Source organism: Felis catus, chromosome A2, assembly GCF_018350175.1.
Source record: "Felis catus isolate Fca126 chromosome A2, F.catus_Fca126_mat1.0, whole genome shotgun sequence".
Taxonomy (NCBI): Eukaryota; Metazoa; Chordata; class Mammalia; order Carnivora; family Felidae; genus Felis; species Felis catus.
The window spans coordinates 4,802,365-4,828,181 of NC_058369.1; the positions used below are offsets into that span (position 1 = coordinate 4,802,365).

At 42.6% G+C, this 25,817-nt stretch overlaps 1 long non-coding RNA gene and 1 other non-coding gene across 2 annotated transcripts; one reads left to right on the forward strand and one right to left on the reverse strand.

Annotated features, from left to right (window-relative positions):
- Positions 1-1,847: 1,847 nt before the first annotated feature.
- Positions 1,848-1,955, forward strand: LOC111559628. The gene has a single exon (XR_002740753.2). It is a non-coding gene; the product is annotated as a U6 spliceosomal RNA (small nuclear RNA).
- A 13,109-nt stretch (positions 1,956-15,064) lies between these two features.
- Positions 15,065-23,907, reverse strand: LOC109497745. Its single transcript, XR_002154165.3, has 3 exons — positions 23,757-23,907; positions 23,531-23,662; positions 15,065-15,223 (listed from the first exon to the last, which is right to left on the reverse strand). It is a non-coding gene; the product is annotated as an uncharacterized LOC109497745 (long non-coding RNA).
- Positions 23,908-25,817: the final 1,910 nt, after the last annotated feature.

Below are 25,817 nucleotides of genomic sequence, written 5' to 3' on the forward strand. Positions count from 1 at the left end.
CAGGCTCCGAGCTGTCAGTTCAGCGCAGAGCCCGACACGGGACTTGTACCCACAAACGATGAAATCATGACCTGAGCCCAAGTCAGATGCTTAGCCAGTGGAGCCACCCAGGTGCCCCTCCTTCTCTTTTAGGGCTGAGTGGTATCCCATGATATGGCTACACCACATTTTCATTATCTGTCAGAAGTCATTTAGGTTGTTCCCAGATCTTGGCCATTGTGAATGATGCTTCAGTGAACATGAGAGTGTAGATATTTCTTGGGGAATCCTGATTTCAACTCTCTTGGATATATACCAGGAAGTGGAATTGCTGGGTCATACAGAGTGTGCATTTTTAGACTCACACAGAGCTGAATTCAAGCCCTCATTCTGCCAGTGCTAGCTAAGCTGTGCACCCTTGTGCAAGTGCATTGACCTCTCTGTGCCTAGTGTGTCTTCAACTGTAAAATTGGAAAACATTTTGTGTCTCATGGGCATTTGGGAGCATCCAGTCAGCGAATGGATTTAATAGCATAGTGCCTTGTACTTCACTCAAAATATGGAAGCTATTATCAGTTGGGTCACAGAGAGACGATACCAAAGGTCCCAGGTGCATCAGGCAAAGAGAAGGTTTGGGGAAGTGAGTTCCAGGTGGGCAGGGCAGCATATACAAAAGCCAGAGGTAGGAGAGTGACCACAACAGTGTGAAACGGGGGGAAGGGATTAGACCATACCAGCTCGAGGATGCCAGCCAGTTTTATCCTGAGCATAACGGAGTGTTAGGAATACAAGAGGTCAGATTAGCTTTTTGACTAGATCTCTGTGGCAGGGATGTCAAATTGCAATGAAAAGCAAAGAGTAGGGGCAAGGAGGCCCATGGGATTACTCGGCCGAGAGAGAGCAGGAGGTTTGGGATGGAGTGTTAGGTCTGAAGATGGAGAGGAAGTGTGTGCATATAAGAGAGAGACAGAAAGGAACAGGAGTTGCCAAAGCTTTGAATATGAGCGAGAGGGAGGAGGAAGAGAAGCCAAGACTTGTGGCTCGTGCAACTAAGAGGTATTTAGGGATTTGGGGACCCTGGAAACTCATAGGTCACTTTGGGATGAATGGAATTTCCACGTGCCTCTGAGGTGGCCATGTGGGAATATTAAGTTGGTTCTGCGGCTATGCAAGCTCTTTGGCTAGGATGGAGATTTAAAGATTGTTGGTATATTTATATAAAGGATGTTCGGGGCAAGGATGAGATGTCTTAGAATAACAAGTGAAGAGGTAACAGAAAAGAGGGTCTCAGATCAAGCACTGAGGAACTTCAATATGTAATGGTTCAGTAGGTGGTCAGATGTGCACAAAAGCCTGCGAGAGGAGCAGCCAGACAAGAAAGAGGAAAGTCAAGATCCCAAGGAATGTGCTTCAAAGGAGGAAGTTGTGCTCAATGATATCTGATAGTGCAAAAAGTCCGTTAAGATGAGAACCAAAAATATCCTCCGGAGTTTGAATCATCAAAATCATGAGTGGTTAACTCTTCTCAGGGGCATAAATGAATGAATCAAGTTGCATCAGAGCGGCTTGAGAAATTAGTGACAAGCTAAGACGTTGAGATGGCCTCTACAGGCAACTTCTTTTAAAGAAGTAAGTTTTTGGGGCGCCTGGGTGGCTCGATCGGTTAAGTGCCTGACTTTAGCTCAGGTCATGATCTCACGGTTTGTGGGTTTGAGCCCCGCGTCGGGCTCTGTGCTGACAGCTCAGAGCCTGGAGCCTGCTTCGGATTCTGTGTCTCCTTCTCTCTCTGCCCCTCCCCTGCTCATGCTCTGTCTCTCTCTGTCTCAAAAGTAAATAAACATTAAAAAATTTAAAGGAGTAAGTATTTGGAGCTCACTTTGGCAGCATAGACACTAAAACTGGAAGGATTGCAGAGAAGACTGGCATGCAACCTGCGTAAGGGTGATGTGCAAATTTGAGAAGCATTCCATAATAGAAGAAAGAGTGTTTGGGAATAATTTCAGATTTCAAGAAAAGTTACATGAATAAAAAGGGTAGAAAGAACAACCACATACCCTTCATCCAGATGCATCCGTTGTTAACATTTTGTCCCGTTTTCTTCACCATTCGCTCCCCCCCCAGCCCCTATACGAGAATATAAACTGGAAGTATTTATTTAAGATGAGTCAGACAAGAACAAGATTATTAAGAAACAAACCCAGAGGAAACCAAAACCCCAAAGGCTGGGGCAGTTCTAGGAAATTCCAAATGTGGTGTGAGTGGATTCAAGAAATAGGAGGAAGTTTTGGGGTATTTATCAAGGTGATTACTTAGAAAGAAACACAAGAGGGTGAGGGGATCGGACAAAATGGAGGAAGAGGAGTGGGAGATAGAGGTTTCCAGTTATGGAATGAATAAATTGTGGGGATGAAAAGCACAGCATAAAGAATATTGTTGATGTTGTTGTGACAGCATTGCATGCGGACAGGGGGTGGCTGCACTTGTGCTGAGCAAAGTGTAAGACACAGACTTATTGCATCACTATGTTGTGCATCTGAAACTAGTGTAACATTGGGTGTCAACTATACTCAAGAAAGAGAAAGAGAAAAAGAAAGGAGAAAGAAAGAAGGAAGGAAGGAAGGAAGGAAGGAAGGAAGGAAGGAAGAAGAAAGGAAGGAAGGAAGGAAGGAGGGAAAGAAGGAAGGAAAGCATGAATAGAAAGAAAGAAAGAAGGAAGGAAGGAAGGAATAAAGGAAGGAAAGAAGGAAGAAGAAAGAAAGGAAGGAAGGAAGAAGAAAGAAAGAAGAAAGGAAGGAAGGAAAGAGAAGGAAAGAAAGAGAGAAAGAAAGAGAGAAAGAAAGAAAGAAGGGAGGAAGAAAGAAGAAGAAAGGAAGGAAAGAGAAATAAAGAAGGAAAGAAGGAAAGAAAAAAGGAAAGAAAGACACACATGGACACTAGCTGGGTTAGCCCTACCTTCTCTTCTGATCCACGTACTGAGCAAACCCAATGATATAATTTATCCTTAGGCTACATCAGTGGATGTAACTTATGACTCCTCTCCTGAGTCAAGTTATAGCAAATGGAACAGGCAGGAGAATTTTTTTTTTAAGTTTATTTATTTATTTTTAAGTAGTCTCTATTCCCAACGCAGGACTCAAAATTTATGACACCCTGAGATCCAGAGTTGCAATGCTCCGCTGTCTGAGACCACAGGTGCCCCAGGAGAATTGTAATTTTCAAACTCAAAGCTGAACAGACAACTAAGAATCACAGGGCATGAGACCAAAAAAATCAACGCTATGAGAGACATACCCCGAACTCCACATCAGCAGAAAAGAACCAATACCTAAAGATTCAGAGCTAAGAGAACAAACAAAAGACTCCAGAATTAGTCTAAATCATTTCCCTAGAAAGGCTTTAGCAAATTTTTGATTTGATATTTAAATACATGACTAATAAAATCTATAAGAACACTCCTTCAGATCGAGTGAAACCCTCCATTATCAATCTTTCAGGGAGATATTAAAGCTTAAAGATTACACATTGTTGCTGGTTAAAGTTAGGCTGTTAAGACTTACCAGAGTGAGATGGGACAACACCTTTTCATTCGCTCATTTATTTACTCAACAAATATTTACTGGAGGTTTTTAATCTGTCAGCATGTTTCTAGGTACTGGGGACACAGGGTAAGGAAGAGAGGCTGGGGTTCTGCTTATATTCTAGATCAGGGGTCGGCAGCCCATCACCTGTTTCTGCAAGTGAAGCCTTATTGGAACATGGCCATGAATGAGCATTTGTTTATGTATCGTGAATAGTTGCTCTCATGGCCCAGCAGTGGAGTTGAGCAGCTGTGACGGAGGCCATATGGCCCATGAAACCTAAAATATTTATTGTCTGGACCTTTACAGAAAATACTGTTCATCTCCCTTCTAAATAACCCCTAAGTATAATAATTCAAGATGGTAGAAATGCTGTATTAGTCAGAGTTCTGCAGAGAAACAGAACCCATGGGATAAGCGTGTATGTGTAGAGAGATTTATTTTGAGGAGATGGTTCACACAACTCAGGTGCCGCCCTGAAGGCATTCTTGGGGCAGAATTCCTTCTACCTCTGGGGAACTTCCGTCTTTTTCCCTGAAGGACATCAACTGATTGGATGAGGCCCAACCACATTACGGGGGGCAATATGCTTTGTTCAAAATCTGCTACTAATTTAAACATGAGTCATCTAAAAGAATACCTTCACAGCAAAATTTAGACTGATGTGTGGCCAAATATCTGGGGACTGTGGCTTAGCCAAGTTGACATACAAAATTAACCATTACAAATGTTGTGAAAGAAATATGTGGGAGATGTTCTAGACAATGGGGGGGTCTATTTTTTAAATTTTTATTTATTTATTTTGAGAGGCAGAGAGTGTGGACAGGAGAGGGGCAGAGAGAAGGAGAGAGAGAATCCCAAGCAGGCTCCGTGCTGTCAGTGCAGAGCCCAACGCCGGGCTTGATCCCATGAGCCGTGAGATTATGATCTGAACTGAAACCAAGTGTCAGACACTTAACCAACTGAGCACCCCAGGCAACCCTGGTGGGGGCGTGTCTATTTTTAAGTGGTGGTCATGGATATCTTCTCTTAGACGGTAGCACATGTGGTGAAATTCGAATGCTGACAAAAATCCAGCCCCAAGGATATCTGGGAGGAAGACATTCCAGACAGAGGACACAGCAGGTGCAAAAGGCCCTGAGGTGGGAACAGTCCAGGTGTGTTTGCACCCCAGGGAGGACCAGTGTGGTTGGAGGGGAGTAGTGAGGCAGACAGTGGTAGGGAATGAGGTTAGAGAAATTATGAAGGCCTCCCGTGCACATTTGGGGATTGGACATTTTTCTGTCTTCAGGATAAAGTCAGTGGAAGATTTTAAGCTATGATTGTGGTGTAGAAATTGGAAGGAGGAACGTGACTGGGAAGCTGGCAGAGGCCTCTAGGGTTGGCTTGGGTGAGGATGGGAATTGTGGAGCTAGATAGAAGTGGAGAAGCGTAGGCTGCACTGACTGGGATTTGGTGCTATTTCAGTGACCTCAAGTGGCTTTCTATTAATCACTAGCCAAAACCCCCAGCTATTCACACTGACTGATCAGATCCTGCCCAATGTGCTCCTGTTACCTCCCGCATCTCACCGTCCATCTGCTCCTTCTGTTCCCACCACAGTGGGCTTCCTAGCTGTTCCTGCGCACGTCAGGCACAGTCCTGCCTCAGGGCCTTTGCTCTGGCTGTTCCTTCTGCCTGGAAGTCTCCTCTCCCAGGTCTTCCCATGTAGATTCTTGGTCACCATTCAGTGCTCAGATCCAAAGCCATCTCCTTACCTGACATTCCATTAAAAAGAGCACCCCTGGCCAATTCACTATTTATCATCGACCCTGTTTTATTTTGCTATCCAACACGGCATAATAAATCCCCCAAAGTTAGTGGCACAAAACAACAACCATTTTATTACACTCCTGGCTTCAGTGAGTCAACAGTCATGGCAGGGTGTGGTGGAAATGACTTATTTTCCTGTCTACAGTGCCTATGGCTCAACTGGGAAGATTCAAACGGTTGGAGATGACTTAAATAACTGTGAGTTGGTTATTAAGAATCCTCTGGATGCTTGTCAAAGTTCATTCGGGACTCTCAAACCATGCACATACCCTTGTCTTTCCTTAAAATTTTTTTAATGTTTATTTCTGAGAGAGAGAGAGAGAGCGAGAGAAACAGAGAGAGAGAGAGAGAGAGAGAGAGAGATCGGGGGAGAGGCAGAGAGAGAGAGAGGGAGACACAGAATCCAAAGCAGGCTCTAGGCTCTGAGCTGTCGGCACAGTCTGACACGGGACCCTGAATCCACCAACCGTGAGATCATGACCTGAGCCCAAGTTGTTTGATTAACCACCTGAGCCACCAAGGCACCCCTACACTTGTCCTTTCTATGTGGCTTGGGCTTCTCGCAGCATGGCAGGCTCACGTGGTGGCTGGATTCCAAGAGGCAGGGAGTGCAGAAATGGAGGCTGCGAGGACAATTCAACACTATACCTGAGAGTCACTTGTGTCATCTGCCATTCTTTCCTTAGAGCCCACCCAAATTTAAGGAGGTAGAGAAAATGACTTTGGAGGTGCAAGTTCCAACTGCATAAAGGCCCGTTGGAATGGGAGATGTTAGGACAGTCATCTTTGGAACACACCATCTGCCACACCACTTTGATGGCTTATTAGGAGGATTTAATAAAATGATGCAACTTTAGCAACCAGAGAGAAGGCTTCCTGTTTCGGGAAATGGTAGGGTCTGGTATGTAGGATGAGGTGCAGATGACAGAGACCCAGCTTTGATTTGCCAAAGTGTGAGCTCCATGATAGCAAAAGTTTGAAATTTACTGATGAATCCCAGGTATTGAGAACAGTGCCCGATACATTAGGCAATCAGCAAACATGGGTGGGTAAGGAGGAAACGTACAAAACTGAGCATTTCAGGGCACCGCCATGGGGGAAAAGCTAAAAGGAGGCTCTCAGCACTTGGTTAGGCTTCATAGGATCCATAGAAGTCTTACAATCTTAAGAATGCCCCTGAAGAGAGAAGAGGAATTGTGCAGTGAGTACATCCTAGGGAAGGTCTGAGAGCCTCAGAATCCCTAGTAGTGCTGACTGGTGAAGCCATCTCCCTCCTGTAGCCAATCAATAAAGACTGAAAGACACGAGCCATTCTTCAAATCTGAAGACAGCAATGCAAGACTTCAAGGAACATGAAAAATCAAGAAAATGAGACACTGCCAACGAAACACAATGTTTCAGTAATTAACCCAAAGAAACTTAACTATGATGAGAGGGATGTAAGAGGGTAGAGTTATTTTATGTGGTTGAAATTAAGCTGTAATCAGCTTTAAAAAGACTGTTTTAACTATGGGGTGTTTTACGTAAGGCTCGTGTCTACAGAACAAAAACTGACAGTAGATACAAAAAAGATAAAGAGAAAAGAATCAAAGCATATCACTATGGAAAATTGTCAAATCAAAAAGGAGGGCAGCAAGAAAGAACGAAAGGAACAAAGGAGTTACAAACATCCAGAAAACAATTGATAAGATGACGATAGGATGTCCTTACCTACCAGTAGTTACTTCAACTGTGAATGGATTAAATTCTCCAATCAAAAGACATAGAGTGGAGGGGCACTGAGGTGGCTCAGTCGGTCAAGCATCTGAATCTTGACTTTGGCTCATGTCAGGGTATATTGAACCCTGTGTTAGGGTCTGCACTGAGCATGGAGTCTACTTGAGATTCTCTCTCTCTTTCTCTGCCCCCTCCCCTGCTTGCACGGTTTCTCTCTCTCCATCACAAACAAACAAACAAACAAACAAACAAACAAACAAACAAAAAACATTGAGTGGATGAATGGATTTAAAAAAAAGCCCAAGACACAACTATATGTTGCCTACAGGAGGCACACATCAGCCTTAAGAACACGAAAAGGCTCAAAGTGAAGGGATAGAGGAAGACATTCCATACCAATGGAAGCCAAAAGACAGCAGGGGCAACTACGCTTTTATCGGACAAAATAGACTTTAAATAAAAACTGTAACAAGAGACAAGTTCATTATATAATGATAAAGGAGTCACTTCATCAAGAGGATATAACATGTATGTACCTCCAGCACCGGAACACAAGGATATGTTATGCAAACATCAGAAAATCTGGAGGGAGACATAAACAGTCATGTAATAATAATAGAGGACTTTAATACCCCACTTCAGTGGTGGGTAGATTAGCCAGGCAAAAAACCCAATAAGAAAACACTGGACTTGAACTGTACTTCAGGCTGAACAGACCTAACAGGATAGAGGACATTTCATCCAACACCAGCTGAATACACATCTTTTGGTACACATGGGACACTCCTTGGGATAGATCATATGTTAGGCTACAAAACAAATTGAAGAAGATTGGAACCAAATCAACTATCTTCTCTAACCACAGTGATATGAAACCAGAAATCACTAACAGGAAAGAAAGGGAAACATTCGTGAATATGTGGAAATTAATCAATACACTCCTGAACAATCAATGGGGCAAAGAAGAAATCGAAAGGGAAATTAAAACACATCACAGAGCCAATGAAGATGGGAATATTATATACCCAAACTTATGGAATGTAGCAAAGCAGTTGGATAAGTTAGAAGAAATAGAAGAAATGGATAAGTTAGAAGAAATTCCTAGAAATCTACAAACGGCTGAGATTAAATCATGAAGAAACAGAAAATCTGAACAGACAAATGACTAGTAAGGAAATTTAACCAATAATCAAAAGTCCCCCGACAAACGAAAGTCCAGGACCAGATGGCTTAACTGGTTAATTCTTCCATACACTTAAACAAAAGTTAGTATCAGTCTCCCTCAAACTCTTCGAAATAACAAAAGAGGGGAGAACTCTCCCAAATTCATTTTATGAGGCCAGGATTTCCTGGATACTAAAGCTGGACAAGGACATAACACGTGATCAAAACAGTACAGTACCGGCATTAAAGCAGACACAAATCAGTGGAACACAATAGAGAGCCCATAAATAGACCTGCGCATATGGGCAATTAATTTATGACAAATGAATCAAGAGTATACGATGGGAAAATAACCATCTTTTCAACAACTGATTTTGGGACAACTGGGTGGCCATGTGCGAAGGAACGAAACTAGACCCTATCTTACACCACACACAAAAATTAACTCAAAATGGATTAAAGACTTGAATGTAAGACCTGAAACCATAAAACCTCTAGAAGAAAACAGTAAGCTCCTTGACGTAGATCTTGGTGGTGATTTTTTGGAACCAACTTCAAAAGCAAAGACAACAAAAACAAACGTGAACAAACACGACCAAGCCAAACCAAAAAACTTCTCTGCACAGCAAAGGAAACCATCAACCAAGTGAAAAGGCAACCCACTGAATGGAAGAAAATATTTGCAAGCCATTTATCTGATAAAGAGTTAGTCTTCAAAATATATAAGGGACTCACACAACCCTATAGCAAACAAACAAACAAACAAACAAACAAACAACCACAGCAACAACAAAAACAAATAATCCAAAGAAAAAATGGGCAAAGGACCCAAGTAAACTTTTCCAAAGAAGAGATACAAATGGCCAACAGGTACATGAAAAGGTGCTCAACATCACTCAGCATCAGGGAAATGGAAATCAAAACCATAATAGATGTTACTTCATACCTGGTAGAAAGGCTTTTATCAAAAAAACTCCCAAAATAACAATTGTTGGCAAGGAAGCGGAGAAAAGGGAACCAATAGGCACTGTTGGTGGGAATGTAAATTGGTGCAGCCATTGTGGTAAATGATATAGGGTTTCTCAAAAAAAAAAAAAATAGAACTACTTTGTGATCCAGCAATCTCACTTCCGGGTATGTATCTGAAGAAAACAAAATCAGTGCCTTGAAGAGATATTGGCACTCTCGTGTTAATTGTAGCATTACTCACAATAGGCAAGATGTGGAAATCACCTAAGTGTTCACTGTTAGATGTGTGGATAAAGAAAATGTGTTACATTAACAACTCAGGCAACAACAGATGTTGGCAAGGATGCGGAGAAAGAGGATCTCTTTTGCACTGTTGGTGGAAATGCAACCTGGTGCAGCCACTCTAGGAAATAGTCTGGAGGTTCCTCAAAATATTAAAAATAGAACTACCCTACAACCCAGCAATTGCACTACTAGGTATTTATCCAAGGGATACATGTATGCTATTTCGAAGGGACACATGCACCCCAATGTTTATAGCAGCACAGTCAACAATAGCCAAAGTATGGAGAGAGCCCAGATGTCCATCGACGGATGAATGGATAAAGAAGATGTGGTGTATATATACAATGGAGCATTACTTGGCAATCAAAAAGAATGAAAGCTTGCCATTTGCAACTACGTGGATGGAACTAGAGGGTATTATGCTAAGCAAAATTAGTCAGAGAAAGACAAATATCATAGGACTTCACTCACGAGGACTTTAAGATACAAAACAGATGAACATAGGGAAAGGGAAGCAAAAATAATATAAAAACAGGGAGGAGGACAAAACACAAGAGACTCTTAAATATGGAGAACAAACAGAGTGTTACTGGAGGGGTTGTGGAAGGGGAGATGGGCTAAATGGGTAAGGGGCATTAAGGAATCTACTCCTGAAATCATTGTTGCACTAGATGCTAACTAATTGGATGTAAATTAAAAAAAATAAATAAATAAAAATAAAAAATAAATAAAATAGAAACTATTAAAAAAAGAAAATGTGTTATATATATACTTCTTTTATTATAAATAGAATGCTATTATATATGGAATTATATATTATATTTATGTTGTATATATTATTTACATATGATATATAAATGGATATATTTATAAATATATAAATATACTATCATTTAATGAAATATGTGATTAATATGTTAGTATGTATGAATTATATAATTATAGATTAATTAGTATTGACAAATGGATATTAATGTTATGTTGATAATATATTGATATTATATACATATATATTTTTCTTTTTAAAAATATAATTTATTGTCAAGTTAGCTATCATACACTATATACAGTGCGCTCTTGGTTTTGGGGGTAGATTCCTGTGATTCATCGCTTACATACAACACCCAGTGCTCATCACAAGTGCCCTCCTCAATGCCCATCACCCATTCCCTCTCCCCCACCTCCCCATCAACCCTCAGTTTGTTCTCTGTATTTAAGAGTGCCTTATGGGTTTGCCTCCCTCTCTGTTTGAAACTATTTTTTTCCCCTTCCCTTCCCCCATGGTCTTCTGTTAAGTTTCTCAAATCCCACATATGGGTGAAAACATATGATATCTGTCTTTCTCTGACCGACTTATTTCACTTAGCATTAATACCCTCCAGTTCCATCCATGTTGTTGTAAATGGCAGGATTTCATTCTTTCTTATTGCCAAGTAGTATTCCATTGTATATACAAACCACATCTTCTTTATCTGTTCATCAGCGGATGGACATTTGGGCTCTTTCCATAATTTGGCTATTGTTGAAAGAGCTGCTATAAACATTGAGGTACAAGTGCCCCTATGAATCAGCACTCCTGTGTCCTTTGGATAAATTCCTAGTAGTACAATTGCTGGGTTGTAGGGTAGTTCTATTTTTAATTTTTTGAGGAACCTCCATACTGTTTTCCAGAGGGGCTGCACCAGTTTGTATTCCCACCAACAGTGCAAGAGGGTTCCCCTTTCTCCTCATCCTCAATAACATCTGTTATTTCCTGAGTTGTTAATTTTAGCCACTCTGGCCAGTGTGAGGTGGTATCTCAATGTGGTTTTGATTTGTATTTCCCTGATGAGGAGTGACGTTGAGCATCTTTTCATGTGTCTGTTGGCCATCTGGATGTCTTCTTTGGAAAAGTGTCTATTCATGTCTTCTGCCCATTTCTTCACTGGATTATTTGGTTTTCAGGTGTTGAGTTTGGTAAGTTCTTTATAGATTTTGGATACTAACCCTTTACCCAATATGTCATTTGCAAATATCTTCTTCTGTTCTGTCGCTTGCCTTTTAGTTTTGTTGATTGTTCCCTTTGCTGTGCAGAAGCTTTTTATCTTCATGAGGTCCCAATAGTTCATTTTTGCTTTTATTTCTCTTGCCTTTGGAGACGTGTCAAGTAAGGAATTGCTGTGGCTGAGGTCGAAGAGGTTGTTCCTGTTTTCTCCTGCAGGATTTTGATGGTTTCCTGTTAATGTTTATTTATTTTTGAGGTGGTGGGAGGGACAGAGAGAGAGAGAGGGAGACAGAATCTGAAGCAGGCTCTAGGCTCTGAGCTGTCAGCACAGAGCCAGATGTGGGGCTCAAGCGCATGAACCGTGAGATCATGATCTGAGTCGAATTCAGATGCTTAACCAACTGAGCCACTCAGGCGCTCCTATATTTTTATATATTAGTATTGTTGAGCCATAAAACAGTAGAAATCCTGCCATTTACTACAATGTGCATGAACCTGAAGTAAAATAAACCAGACAGAGAAAGACGAATACTGTATGATATTACTTATAAGTAGAATCAGGAAAAGAAAGGTCAAATTTATAGTAACAGAGTAGGACCATGGTTACCAGGGTCTGGAGGGTGGAGAAAATGGGGAGATATTGGCCAAAGGGTACAAACTTTCCCTTAAAGATGAACAGGTTCGAGACACCTGGGTGGCTCAGTGGGTTAAGCGTATGATTCTTGGTTTTGGCTCGGGTCGTGATCTCATGGCTTGTGAGTTTGAGCCCTGCATCAGGCTCTGCATCGATGGTACAGAACCCGCTTGGGGTTTTGTCTCTCTCTCTTTGCCCCTCGCCCCCTCAAAATAAACTTGAAAAGAAGGATGAACAAGTTCTGTGGATCTGATGTACAGCACGGTAACTATACTTTATTGTATCACTGAAATTTGTTGAGAGTAAATTTTAAGCCTTCTCACCACACATCACAAAAAGGTAACTACGTGTAATGACTTTATTGTTAACTGACTTTATTGTGGTGATTCTTTCACAATGTATAGTTATGTCAACTCATCACGTTTTACACTTTATTTTATTTTTATATTTTTTTTATTTTTGAGAGACAGAGACAGAGCATGAGCAGGGAAGGGGCAGAGAGAGGGAGACACAGAACGTGAAGCAGGCTCCAGGTTCTGAGCTGTCAGCACAGAGCCAGAGCCGGATGCGGGGCTCAAACTCACGCAAACCGTGAGAACATGACCTGAGTGGAAGTCAGATGCTCAACTGACTGAGCCACCCAGGTGCCCCATGTTGTACACTTTAAATATATGCAATTGTATTTATCAGTTATACCTCAATAAAGCTGGGGGGGGGGTGGTGGTGAGTCCCTTTAAACAAAGTTACTCATTTGGACATTAGGCATTTCATGCTGCCTGCCTCCATTTCTGCTTCCCTCCCTGAAAAGGTGATTAGGAATGTGGGGGATGGAGTGAGGTTTGAATATCCTCGTGGCAGTGGGGCACAGGTGGCCCTTAGGTTAATACATTTGGTATGCTTTCATCTAGAATATTTCCTGCAACCATTCTCTCTTGTATGATGTTTGCTTCTTGGTTCTTCGTGCTATCTATAGCACGATGCACTTGACTTGTTTTTGCCATGGAAAATATCAGAATTATAAATATTTTTAGTTGTATAGGTAAAAAGCCATATTTTGGTGCTTAAAAATTTCTGGTCAGAAGTATTTGCATGCTGCATACTGTTTATTGTATCTTATGAAATGGAAACTTGATGTTAATTCCTGATCTCAGAATCATGTACTTGGATGTGACCACAGGCGCTGATTCTACAAAAACTATCACTTAAACTGTTATTTGGGATTATCTAAACTTGTTTAAAAGGGAAGAAAGGAGTCACCCACTATTTTGGAGCTCACCCTGATGATGAATTTTACTTTTTGAATTTTTTCTTATTTGGGGGGAAAAAAGAGTTTCAGAATATGCTGCTATTGATAACTACTCACAAACCCATTTATGATCAAAGATGTAGCAGAAAACAATTTTTTTTTTTTTTGTTCTGGTCAGCATTGTCTGTCTAGGTAAATATATTGATTTCCAATATAATGGCATTTTAAAAATGTAAATCATTGTAAATATAAATGTAAATAATTTGTGAAATGTAAATAAATGTAAAATAATTTATTCTTTTAAGACACATGCTCCCCTTAATGAGATTCAAAAGAAGTCAGATGTGAGGGATGTGTACCGATGCAGAGACAAGGTATGAAGTTCCTGTAATCCACATCATGTCTGTTTCAATGGGGCTTTGAGAACCAACTGAAACCATATCATTTTCCGTCATAAGGGCAAGCAAAACTATAAAAAAGGCAACTAAATCTTGGTCCAGAAACAGATAACTACCAGGGCGCTTGGGTGGTTCTTCAGCTCATGGTTTCGGTTCAGGTCATGATCTAAGGGTTCATGAGGGCGAGCCCCACATTGGGCTCTGTGCTGACATTGGGGAGTCTGCTTGGGATTCTCTCTCTCTCTCTGTGCCCCTCCCCCGATCATGCACGGGCATTCTCCCTGTCTTAAAATCAATAAATAAACATTAAAAAGGTAAAGAAAAGGATAACTACCCACTGACAGCCCCCTCCATCCCAAACCTCAGGACTCTTCTTTCCTTGGGACCACATAAAGGGTGATTGTGGTACTCTCCTAAATATATATATATATATATATATATATATATATATATGTGCGTGTGTGTTGAGTAAATAAATGTGCTGAATCTTGGCTGTGCCTTGTGGGGAGGGAGAGGCTGGAAAGGAGCAAGGGGGCTGAGGAGAGAGAGTGGACCGGGGCACAGACCTGTGAGTGACGGGGTCACTTCGGAATTGGATTCTCTAGACCCAGCTGCCCCAGCAGGTACCACTTGGATCACAGAGCAACCATCCCAACAAACCCTTTTTTAATTCCTGACTCTTACAATTTTAAGCAAAATAAAGCCAGTACTTTTTTGGGGCAGCTTGCTGCCCCATTCCAGCCAAAACGGTGGTGATGGGGTATCATTCTGATTCTAGCAACAAAGCAGCTGAGGCTAGCGCTTGAAGTAATTTACCTAAGGAGGGGGCTTAGGGCTTGTACCCAGACAGTTGAATTTCCAGACTTATTATTGTGCTTACCCCAAATCTAGACTAATGGTTCTCAACTAGGGATGACTCTGCCCGCGCCCCCCCCCCCCCAGCCCCCTGCCAGGGACACCAGGCAATGTCTACAGATATGTATGGTTATCACATGGTGGGGGGGAAACTCCTGGCATCAGGTGGGTGCGGGCAGGGATGCTGCTCAACACCTCGAAGTGCCCAGGATGCCCCCACCATGGAGAACCACCCAGCTCCAAGCGTCAATAGCACTGAGTCTGGGAAAGCCTTCTCTAGACCTCAGAGTCTGGTTATTCTGTTTATGAGATGCTCTGTATCATGCACTGGCTGCGTGCAGGTCTGGAGTAAAGATCCCTTCCTGAAGTGTAGCACCCAGCTCCAGGAAGGCTGTCCTAGTCAGCTTGAGCTGACGTAATAAAATACTACGGACTCGGGGAGGGGGCGGTGTAGACCACAGACCTTTATTTTCTCGCAGTTCTGGAGGCTGGGAAGTTCAAGAGTAAGGCCCAGCAGGGTCACGTTCTGGCAACTACTCTCCTCCTGGCTGGCAAACAGCTGCGTCCTGCTTGCTGTGTCCTTACATGGTAGTGGGCGGGGGGCTGGGGAGAGAGAGAGAAAGAGAGAGAGACAGAGAGGTGAGGAGGGGAGGGGCAGAGAGAGGGAGAGAGAGAGAATCCCAAGCAGATTCTGCACTCCCAGCATGGAGCCCTATGTGGGGCTCTAACCCCCCAACCGTGAGATCATAACCAGAGCCCAAACCACGATTCCGACGTTCAACAGACTGAGCCACCCAGGTGCCCTCATCGATCACTTTTGACACCCTATGTGTGGGTTTTTCCCCCCCACACTGGCCAATTCTCTGACCCCAGCTGGGCATCCTATGATTCAATCCCCCCACCATCTATCTGGAGTTAGTGGGAGATCCCACCAGTTAAGGGCTCGGTCCCACCAGACTGCCCGCCCCACCCCCCCTTCAGGTGCCAACCATGTCTGGGTCTCTGACCAACCGGCTGTGAGTAGCAGGTTTCCACAACTCCTCGGGTTGATAATTTGCAATCCCAAACTCACAGAACTCAGGAAAACAGTCTACTAACTAGATTGATTACCTGTTTGATATAAGAGGATACAAGTCAGCAACAGCCAGATGGAAGAGACATATGGGGCCAAGTTTGGAGAGGGGTCGGGCCTCTGCGTCCTGTCTAGACAGACACCCTGCCCTCCGAAAACGCCTCCGGGTCAGAGCTTTCGTTATGTAGGCACGGTTGATTAAATCATTGGCCATTAGTGCTGAGCTCAATTTCCAGTCCCTCTTCCCACGTAGGCCATGAGGGGGTGGGGCTGAAAGTTCGAACCCTCTAAATTACTTTCGTTCCGTGGCAACCAGCTCCCCCATCCTTTGGGGCTTTCCAAAAGTCACTTCGTTAACACAAACTCAGGCACGGTTGAGTTTAAAAAGGGGCTTGTTATGAATAATGAAAGGAGATTACAGGATTTTAGGAGCTAGGAGCTCTGTGTCAGGGACTGGAGACAAGACCAAAAATATATATTATTATATTTATAATATTATAAATATATATAACTATATAAATATATATTTTTAGTATATGTAGTATATATAATATATACTATAAATAAATAAAAATGTATATTATATGCAATATCACCTTCCAACGGCCCCATCTCCGAATACCATTACATTGGGGTATAAGACCTCAACTTGAGAAATTTGGGGGACACATTCCATCTATAACATGGGTACCCCACCCCCCCCCAGTTGATGCTTCAGCTAAGTTCTCACCTGGCTGTCCTACTAGCCTATGACTCCCCGTGGTTTTTACTTCTGGTGTTTATGATTTCCCTGTCAGTGGACTCTCCATTTTATTTCTTGTGCAGGAGGATAGTTTGGGGACTACTTGGCTTCCAATTCGTTAGAAGAAAAAGACTTTTTTTAAGTTTATTTATTTATGTTGAGAGACAGGGGAGGGGCAGAGAGAGAGGGAAAGAGAGACAGAATCCCAAGCAGGCTCTGCTCTGTCAGCCTGGAGCCCAATGGGGGCTTGATCCCATGAACTGTGAGATCACGACCTGAGCCAAAGTTAGACACTTAACTGACAGCCACCCAGGCACCCCAGAAGAAAAAGATTTTAAACGCAAGCAATTTCAGAAAATTGGTGAGCGCCTGTGAGATGAGTTATGTTAATTATGAAACCCAAATCCCAGGGCTTTAATTTATTTTTATTTCTTTATTTATTTTTAAGTAGGCTTTACATCCAACGTGGGGTTTGAGCTCACAACCTGAGCTGAGATCAAGAGTTGGACGCTTAACAACAACAAACAACAACAACAACAAAGAGTTGGACTCTTAACTGACTGAGCCACCCAGGCACCCCCAAATCACAGGGTTTTTAGTGGACATAGAATTTACATAATTACAAGCATAGCATTGCAATGATATTGACCGACGCTTTTATCTCGGTAACCCACATTCCTTCCAAGATTCGGACCATTTCCATCACTCCAGAAATGTCCTATGTGTCCTTCCCAAGTCAACACAACAGGGTTGTAACCATTGTTGTGTTGTTGTAACCATTGTTCTGACACTCATTACGATGCATAAAATTGTTCCTGAACGTCTGATATGTAGAAGTATATAGAGTGTGTTTGTTGGTGTCTGGCATCTTTCACTCAAAATAAGGTTTCTGAAGTTCAGCCATGTTCTGTGTATCAGCAGTTCATTCCTTCTTCGTTGTTGAGTAACATTTCATTGTACAAATGGGGCTCAGTTTGTTTATCCTGTTGGAAAAGAAACAACGACCCTGAATGGAGTCATTTGCTCCCACGATGGCAAGCCAAGACATGATGGCAGCCTCAACCTCCCCAAAACGTGATTTTTGAACAGTCAACCTGAAAGGTCCTGATCAGTGCTAATGAGGTAATGCATGAACTAAGATCCCTTCTATTTCCTCTTCCTCTTCTGTAGAATGAATGAGGCTTAGCCTGAAACTTTTTTTTTTTTTTTTCAGAGAAAGACACCACAAAGAAGAAGGGCAGAGGGAGAGAGAGAGTCTCAAGCAGGGCTGGATCCCACGACTGTGAGATCATGACCTGAATAGAAACCAAGAGACCAAGAGTTAGACACTTAACGGACTGAGTCACCAAGGTGCCCCTGAAACAATCTTTTCTTTTGTTTTGTAATAACTTCTTTGCTCTACTCTCTCGCTCAGAAAAACTTTGTTTTATACCGTTCCATAGAGTGCCATTTTCTGGAAGGGATGCTCCCGAACTGATGGATTGTTAAATTTATTCCATTGAATTTTTGTTCTTTAGAAATCTGTTCCCTAGTTGACGGACATTTGGGTTGTTTCCCGGTTTTGCTTATTATGAATAATGTGGCTACAAACAGCACTGGGCACCTGCCGGTTAACACATGTTCATCGTTATCAGGGAAACACCTAGAAGTGAACTGATTAGTTACAGTGTTGGTACACATTTAATTTTACAAGGCTCTTACCATATATATATTTTTAAATAGCAATATAAAAATCAAAATAGAAACAGAAACTTGAAAACACATACGTGTGTTTGCACATCAGTTACAAAACGTGGTACCCATATGTTACCATTTTTATGCAACCACATGATAATTCAATACATCTCGCTAAAAAATTTTTTTTTAATCTTGTAAAATATACCTAATTTTAACATCTTAATCGTGTTAAAGTGTGCAGTGCAAAGGCATTAGGTACATTCACATTGTTGTGTGTCCATTCTCCGTTACTCATCTGCAGGACTGTTTTTTTTTTATTTTATTTTTTATTTTTTAAAATTTACATCCAAATTAGTTAACATATAGTGCAACAATGATTTTAGGAGTAGATTCCTTAATGCCCCTGACCCATTTAGTCTATCCCCCCTCCCACAACCCCTCCAGTAACCCTCAGTTTGTTCTCCATATTTATGAGTCTCTTCTGTTTTGCCCCCCTCCCTGTTTTTATATTATTTTTGCTTCCCTTCCCTTGTGTTCATCTGTTCTGTGTCTTTTTTTTTTAAATTTTTTTAACGTTTATTTATTTTTGAGACAGAGAGAGATAGAGCATGAACGGGAGAGAGAGGGAGACACAGAATCTGAAACAGGCTCCAGGCTCTGAGCTGTCAGCACAGAGCCTGACACGGGGCTCGAACCCACGAACTACGAGATTGTGACCTGAGCTGAAGTCGGACGCTTAGCCGACTGAGCCACCCAGGCACCCCTGTTCTGTGTCTTAAAGTCCTCATATGAGTGAGGTCATATGATATTTGTCTTTCTCTGACTGACTAATTTCGCTTAGCATAATCCCCTCCAGTTCCATCCATGTAGTTGCAAATGGCAAGATTGCATTCTTTTTGACTGCCGAGTAATACTCCATTGTATATACAGACCACATCTTCTTTATCCATTCATCCGCCGATGGACATTTGGGCTCCTTCCATACTTTGGCTATTGCCAATAGGGCTGCTATAAACATTGGGGTGCATGTGTCCCTTCAAAACAGCACACCCGTATCCCTTGGATAAATGCCTAGTAGTGCAATTGGTGGGTCATAGGGTAGTTCTATTTTTAGTTTTTTGAGGAACCTCCATACTGTTTTCCAGAGTGGCTGCACCAGTTTGCATTCCCACCACAGGACTGTTTTAATTCTGTCCCCCTTCGCATTTATATTTCTTTTTCTGGTAGCATGAACTTTCTGGGAATGACCTAGAAACTGTGAAAGCTTGAAAGTGATTTTGAACAGCTTTTCTTCTTTTTGAGTGTTTTTTTGGAACTCTCTCTTTTTTCCTTTTCAGCATTTCTCTGTAAGTTTATCTCCCTCTTTCTCTTTTTTTAAGTAGGCTTCACGCCCAGTGCAGAGCCCAACGTGGGGCATGAACTCAAGACCTTGGGGTCAAGGGCGCCTGGGTGGCGCAGTCGGTTAAGCGTCCGACTTCAGCCAGGTCACGATCTCGCGGTCCGTGAGTTCGAGCCCCGCGTCGGGCTCTGGGCTGATGGCTCGGAGCCTGGAGCCTGTTTCCGATTCTGTGTCTCCCTCTCTCTCTGCCCCTCGCCCGTTCATGCTCTGTCTCTCTCTGTCCCAAAAATAAATAAAAAACGTTGGAAAAAAAAAAAAAAAGACCTTGGGGTCAAGACCCGACCAGAGATCAAGAGTTAGATGCTTAACCGACTGAGCCACCCAGGCACCCCCAGAACTCTAACATATTCTGTCCATTTGTTGTTTTTTCTCTTTCACCTGTCCTATCTCTGAATTCAGATGTTCTGGAGAAAATTGAACACGTGTTATAACTATTCCAGGTTTGTGAGACATACCTGCAAGGGGGCTGTTTCTCAGCATCATCTCAAAAGCTTTAAATAACACTGAGCCTTAGGACCATCTGAGACTGACTGCATTGGAATTTCTAGATGTGAGGCCCAATAATATGTATTTTAACAATACTGGTGTATGGTAGGCAGAATTGAAGACTATCCCCAATGACCCCTGCCCTTATATAACTTCCTTCCCTGTGAAAAGGACAGGATATCACTTCCATGATTATGTTATAGAGCAAAAGGGATTTTGCAGGTTTTGCTTAGTTGACTTTGAGTTAATCAAAAGAGATTATTCGGGTGGGCCTGGGCTTTTTATACAAACTCTTCTTTTTAAAAAATTTTTTCAGGGGCGCCTGGGTGGCGCAGTCGGTTAAGCGTCCGACTTCAGCCAGGTCACGATCTCGCGGTCCGTGGGTTCGAGCCCCGCGTCAGGCTCTGGGCTGATGGCTCGGAGCCTGGAGCCTGTTTCCGATTCTGTGTCTCCCTCTCTCTCTGCCCCTCTCCCGTTCATGCTTTGTCTCTCTCTGTCCCAAAAATAAATAAAAAACGTTGAAAAAAATTTTTTTTTAAATTTTTTAAGTGTTTATTTATTTTTGAGAGAAAGAAAGAGTGTGAGCGGGGGAGGGGCAGAGACAGAAGGAGACACAGAATCCGAAGCAGGCTCCAGGATTCAAGCTGTCAGCACAGAGCCCGATGTGGGGCTCGAACCCACAAACTGTGAGATCATGACCTGAGCCAAAGTTGGATGCTTAACTGACTGAGCCACCACAGGCGCCCCTACACAAACTCTAACTCTGGATCTAGAAGTCAGAGGTGGAGAACGTTAGAGGCCAGAGATTCACAACTGGAGAAGGAGTCAGCCTGTCCTTGCTGGCTTTGAAGATGGAGGGAAGCCTGTGGCAAGAGCCTGCGCACATCTTCGAGCTGAGAGTGACTCCTGGCCAATAATAAGTGAGAAAGTGGAGACCTCAATCCTCCAACTGCAAGGAACTAAATTGTGCCAACAACACAAATGAACTTGGACATGATTCTTCTCTAGTCCAGCCTCCAGGTGAGAACACAGCTTGTAAACACCTCCACTGTGAAACGCTGAGCACAGAATCCCACGGAGCCTTGTCTGGACTGCCCCCTCTACGGACACCATGAGTTAATAAATGAGTGTTGTTTTAAACCACTAAGTTTGTGGCAATTCAATACATAGCTCTAGGTGACTAATAAACCTACTTATTTCTATGTGGTGAACCTGTTGATTGGGGTCACTTGTCCTGAGAATTTTACACTGTGTGGATGTAGCACATTTTGTCTGTCCATTCGTCAATTGATGGGCGTTGGATTATTTCCACTTTTTGGTTATTATGAACAATCTGCTACAGACATCTGTATGAAAGCATTGATCAGTTTCGTGTATATTAGCAAATTCACTTCAGATGTTCTTTGACTGACTATATAAGTTATGTTTCCTGAATTTGAACCTGCCCTACTATCTTACCAATTCCTTCCTTAATGAATGAACTGAATAAACTCTTTGGCGCATGCTCATTCTATTTGCATAAAGACTGTGGTTTATATTTTTTGAACTTCACTAAAGGCCAGAGGTTTTCTGTAGCCTTTGGCTAACAACTAGGGCTATCCTTCTGGGTTCCTGTAATTGCTTCCTCCTCTGGCCTGTGAGAGCTGTGGCTAGCCCTGGGGATCCACATCTTTCCTGGTGGGTTCCCCTGACCCTCTCTACATTGTTGAACATGGTCCCTTTACCGATCACAGTGAGTGTGCTATTTGTTTTCAGGCCGGACCTGACTGATACTGTAGAGGCAGGGAGCATAGTTCCCTGCCCATACCCATATACAGGATATAGTTCCCTGTATCCCCGGCAGATACATAGTAGTACATAGCAGGTCCTCATTAGACCTTGTAGAGTGAAGAAACCAAAGGGCACATTCAGGCACTCAAGTTGCAGGTTCTTAAAGGTTTCTTATGTGTCTGCTGCTATGAATTGGCAATGTTGATTAACTGTAGGTTAAGAAATCCCTATACCTTTCTGTTTCAGAAAATTGCTTACTGCAAGGAGCAACCCCTCACCATATGACATAGATAAGACTCACAGATGTCCCCCTCATTTATCTGTAGTAAGGCCAGACACAGACCCTCCAAACCCTCGTTCTTTGCCTCAGAAGTGCTCAGCTGAACTGCTTGTCCCTGCTGATCCATTGAAGCACAATGCTTGTTAACCAAACTTTGGTTAAGCACCTCTAGAGTAAAACTTCCTCTGATCCAATATCCCCTTTCACTGCCTTTTCATCCCACCTTCCCAGTGCTAGAAAGCTCAGTTCTTTCTAGCATTGTTTATTCCTTTCTACAAAAGAAAAAAAAAATTCCCCCTTAAATCTTGAGATGCTTGAAGACTTTATACTCATGGTGTTCTCTTCTTGCAACAGTCCCCCTGACCAATTTCAATTATCTTTCCCTGCCCCCTTGTAAGACTCCTTTTGAATAAAGTCTCTCCTTACTGAGTCTGGATTTGCTTTTTATTGGACAGAGTAATGGCCGGACATACATGGTGCAGGGGAGGAAACAATTTCTCTACGCTGTTTGGGGAATTATTACTAGTAGTTTTAATTATATACATTAGTTGGAATTCTTATCTCTTAGAAATCTTACTTTCTTAGTGAAAACTAAAAAGCAAGCAGTTATGAACTGTTATATACCAACATCTTATAGATTGGCAAATTCATGAACATACTATTTCATTATTTCTAGAAGCATCTATTTTCCACAATTTTCAATGTGGCACAAGACATGTTTACTAACAGACTCCAAAATTCTTTCATTTAAATAGGAAGCCAAAAGCAGGTACTGATTTGTAAATAATCTAGATATTCAATTAATACCCATCATTTCACTTAAAAATTTAAATGTTTATTTATTTTTGAAGGAGAGAGAAACAGAGCATGAGCAGGGGAGGAGCAGAGAGAGAGGGAGACACAGAATCCAGAGCAGGCTCCAGGCTCCAAGCTGCCAGCACAGAGCCTGACACGGGGCTTGAACTCACAAGCCATGAGATCATGACCTGAGCCAAAGTCGGATGCTTAGCCATGCTTAGCCAACTGAGCCACCCAGGCACCCCAATCATTCCACTTTTAACTTGGTAGAACTGTAAGATTTAAAGATACCAAAAATATTTTGGAAACTATTTTAAAGTGGACACACTTTAGGGGTGCTTGGGTGGCTCAGTTGGTTGAGCGTCTGACTTTGGCTCAGGTCATGATCTCACTATTTGTGTGTTTGAGCCCCCCCCCCCCCCCCATCGGGCTCTGCTGACAGCTTCCAGGGCCTGGAGTCTGCTTCAGATTCTGTGTCTCCCTCTCTCTCTCTCTCTCTCTCTCTCTGCCCTTCCCCCAATCATGCTTTCTGTCTCTCTCTCTCTCTCAAAAATTAATAAACTTTAAAAAAATTTCAAGTACACACACTTATTAAACATAATCATTATTGAAAAGTTCATTTATAAACTTTCATCCCACATTTCTTTAATTCAGTTGTTCTTAACAATTATGTTTAGATGACTTACCGAAACTTCATTAAACATTGAACAAAGCTGGGGCTGCGGGCTGGCTCAGTTGGTGGAGCATGTGACTCTTGATCTCTGCGTCCTGAATTTGGGCCCCACGTTGAGTGTGGAGATGACTTAAATAAATAAAAACTTAAAGCAAAATTAAACAAAGTTAACCATCATCTCAAGTTATTTTTCTTGCTGACAATTTTTGTTACATATCTATATTAGGCAAGCATCAAACCTTATAGGGTTGGAGCCCTCCCAGGGCCTTATGAAAGGCTATCTGCATATGAGGAGGAGGGTGTGGATGTTATGTGTGTTTTCAGTTTGTGTTTGAGCCTGGGAGTCCAGATGGCAGTTCAAGCTAAAGAAAGCTCAGGCATGTCTGGGCTTGTCTCCAGAGTCGCGGAGCACCATCTATCTAGGCCTATTTGCATAACAATAATGAAGAGTCCTTCCAGTACAGAGGTGATTTTAAGGGAGAAAAGAACCATACAACTGGAATGTGATCTTGGGGCAGGAGAAAAGAAGTGTCTGCTCCAGATCTGCCAGCCTGGATTTTTGCCTTCTCTGGGGTCTTGTGTGATCCCAATGGGGAACAGGTGGAGGGTGAAAAAAGAAATTAACGGATCAGTTTTTGCTAAGGCTGAACAAGCCTGCCACCTTCTCCGAGAACCCAGTGTTGTGGGGGAGGTCTCACTGTCTGATAGCTTTAAGCCTCAGGGGCTTTAGTTAAAGGTCTTAATGCCTCTGGACTTTGACGTGCTCACCAAGAAACTGATAGTGTCACAGGTGCATTTCGGTCCCCGAACACATGCCAAACCCCCAGATGCAAAGAAATGCAGAATGTGGGACTCTGGTGTCTTGCATCATACCGAAGGATGTGGTTGCCCCAAGGGGGGAAATCTGAGCTATCTTTGTTCAAATAGTTTCATTTAGGTCCTAGGGCTGATGAGAACTGGGGGAAATTCAGGTTAGACGCCCAAACTGGCATGGTCTTTGAGTCAGTATTTGGTGAATTTGAAAAAGATACAGTTTTTCCTTCTCAGATTGACAGACTCTCTGGCTTTTGTCATCCTCCGTCCAAAGGGGCACACAGAGAACGTTGAAATCCGGGACTCCTGGCTGGTTCGGCTGGTGGAGCACATGACTGGATCTCGGGATTGGGAGTTCGAGGCCCACGTTGGGTGTAGAGATTTTACTTAGAAACAAAATGTTGACAACCACCATCACCACCACCACCACCACAGAGAATGCTGGAGTCATCATGACTTCCTAATGTGGATGGGCCTCAGCCAATCAGTTTAAAACCTGAGTGGAACAGAAAGATGGAGGAAAAAGAAATTCCTCCTGCATGACTGCCTTTGAGCCTGGATGTTTTTGTTCATGCCTTCATACTCAAACAGGAAGCCTGGTTCTTTGGATGGGTGTGAGCCTGTGGGACTTTGGACTATTTTATACCATTGATACTCCGTGGTCTCCAGCTTGCCCACTGCAGCTCTTAAGACTTGTGCAACGCCACGATTACGTAAGCTAATTCCTCATAATAAATCTCTCCCTCTATTTTTGCGCATCCCATTGATTCTGTTTCTCTGAAGAATGGTTACTAATGCAACCACTAATCTATTTTCTGTCTCTACGTGTTTTCCTATCATGGGTATTTCATAGAAACAGAATCCCATAAAATGGAATCACAAAGTAGAATCATTTTGCGTCTGACTTCTCTCACTTAGTGTGGTCTTTCTAAGGTTCATTCATGGTGTAACATGTATCAGTGCTTCATTCCTTAACTGCCAAATAATATTCCATCATGTCAATGCCACATTTGTTTATCCATTCGTCTGTTGATGGACATTTGGGTTGTTTCAACTTGGGGCTATTTTGAATAATGTTGTAGTGAACATCTGTGTACAAGCTTTGTGAGGATGTAGGTTTTTATTTCTGTTGGGTACATACCTAGGAGTGAAACTGTAGGTCATGTGGCAGCTCTATGTTACTTTTTGAGGAACGGCTGGGCAGTTTTCCCCGGACGCTAACCCGTTTTAGAATCCCACCAGCGATGTATGAGGGTTCCTTTGTTAGTCAAGGTCAGGGTTCTCCAGAGAAATAGCCAACAGGAGATACACATCTGTAAAGAGGTAGAGTGTGAGGAATTGGCTCACAAGTGTATGCCCCCCCGATCTGCCACTTGTGCCCATGCTCGAGGCCGAAGACAGCTTGGTGAGTTGGTGTAATTCGAGTCCAAGTCAAAGGCCTGAGAACCAGGGGAGCTGATGGACATCACAGTCCAAGGGCAGGAGAA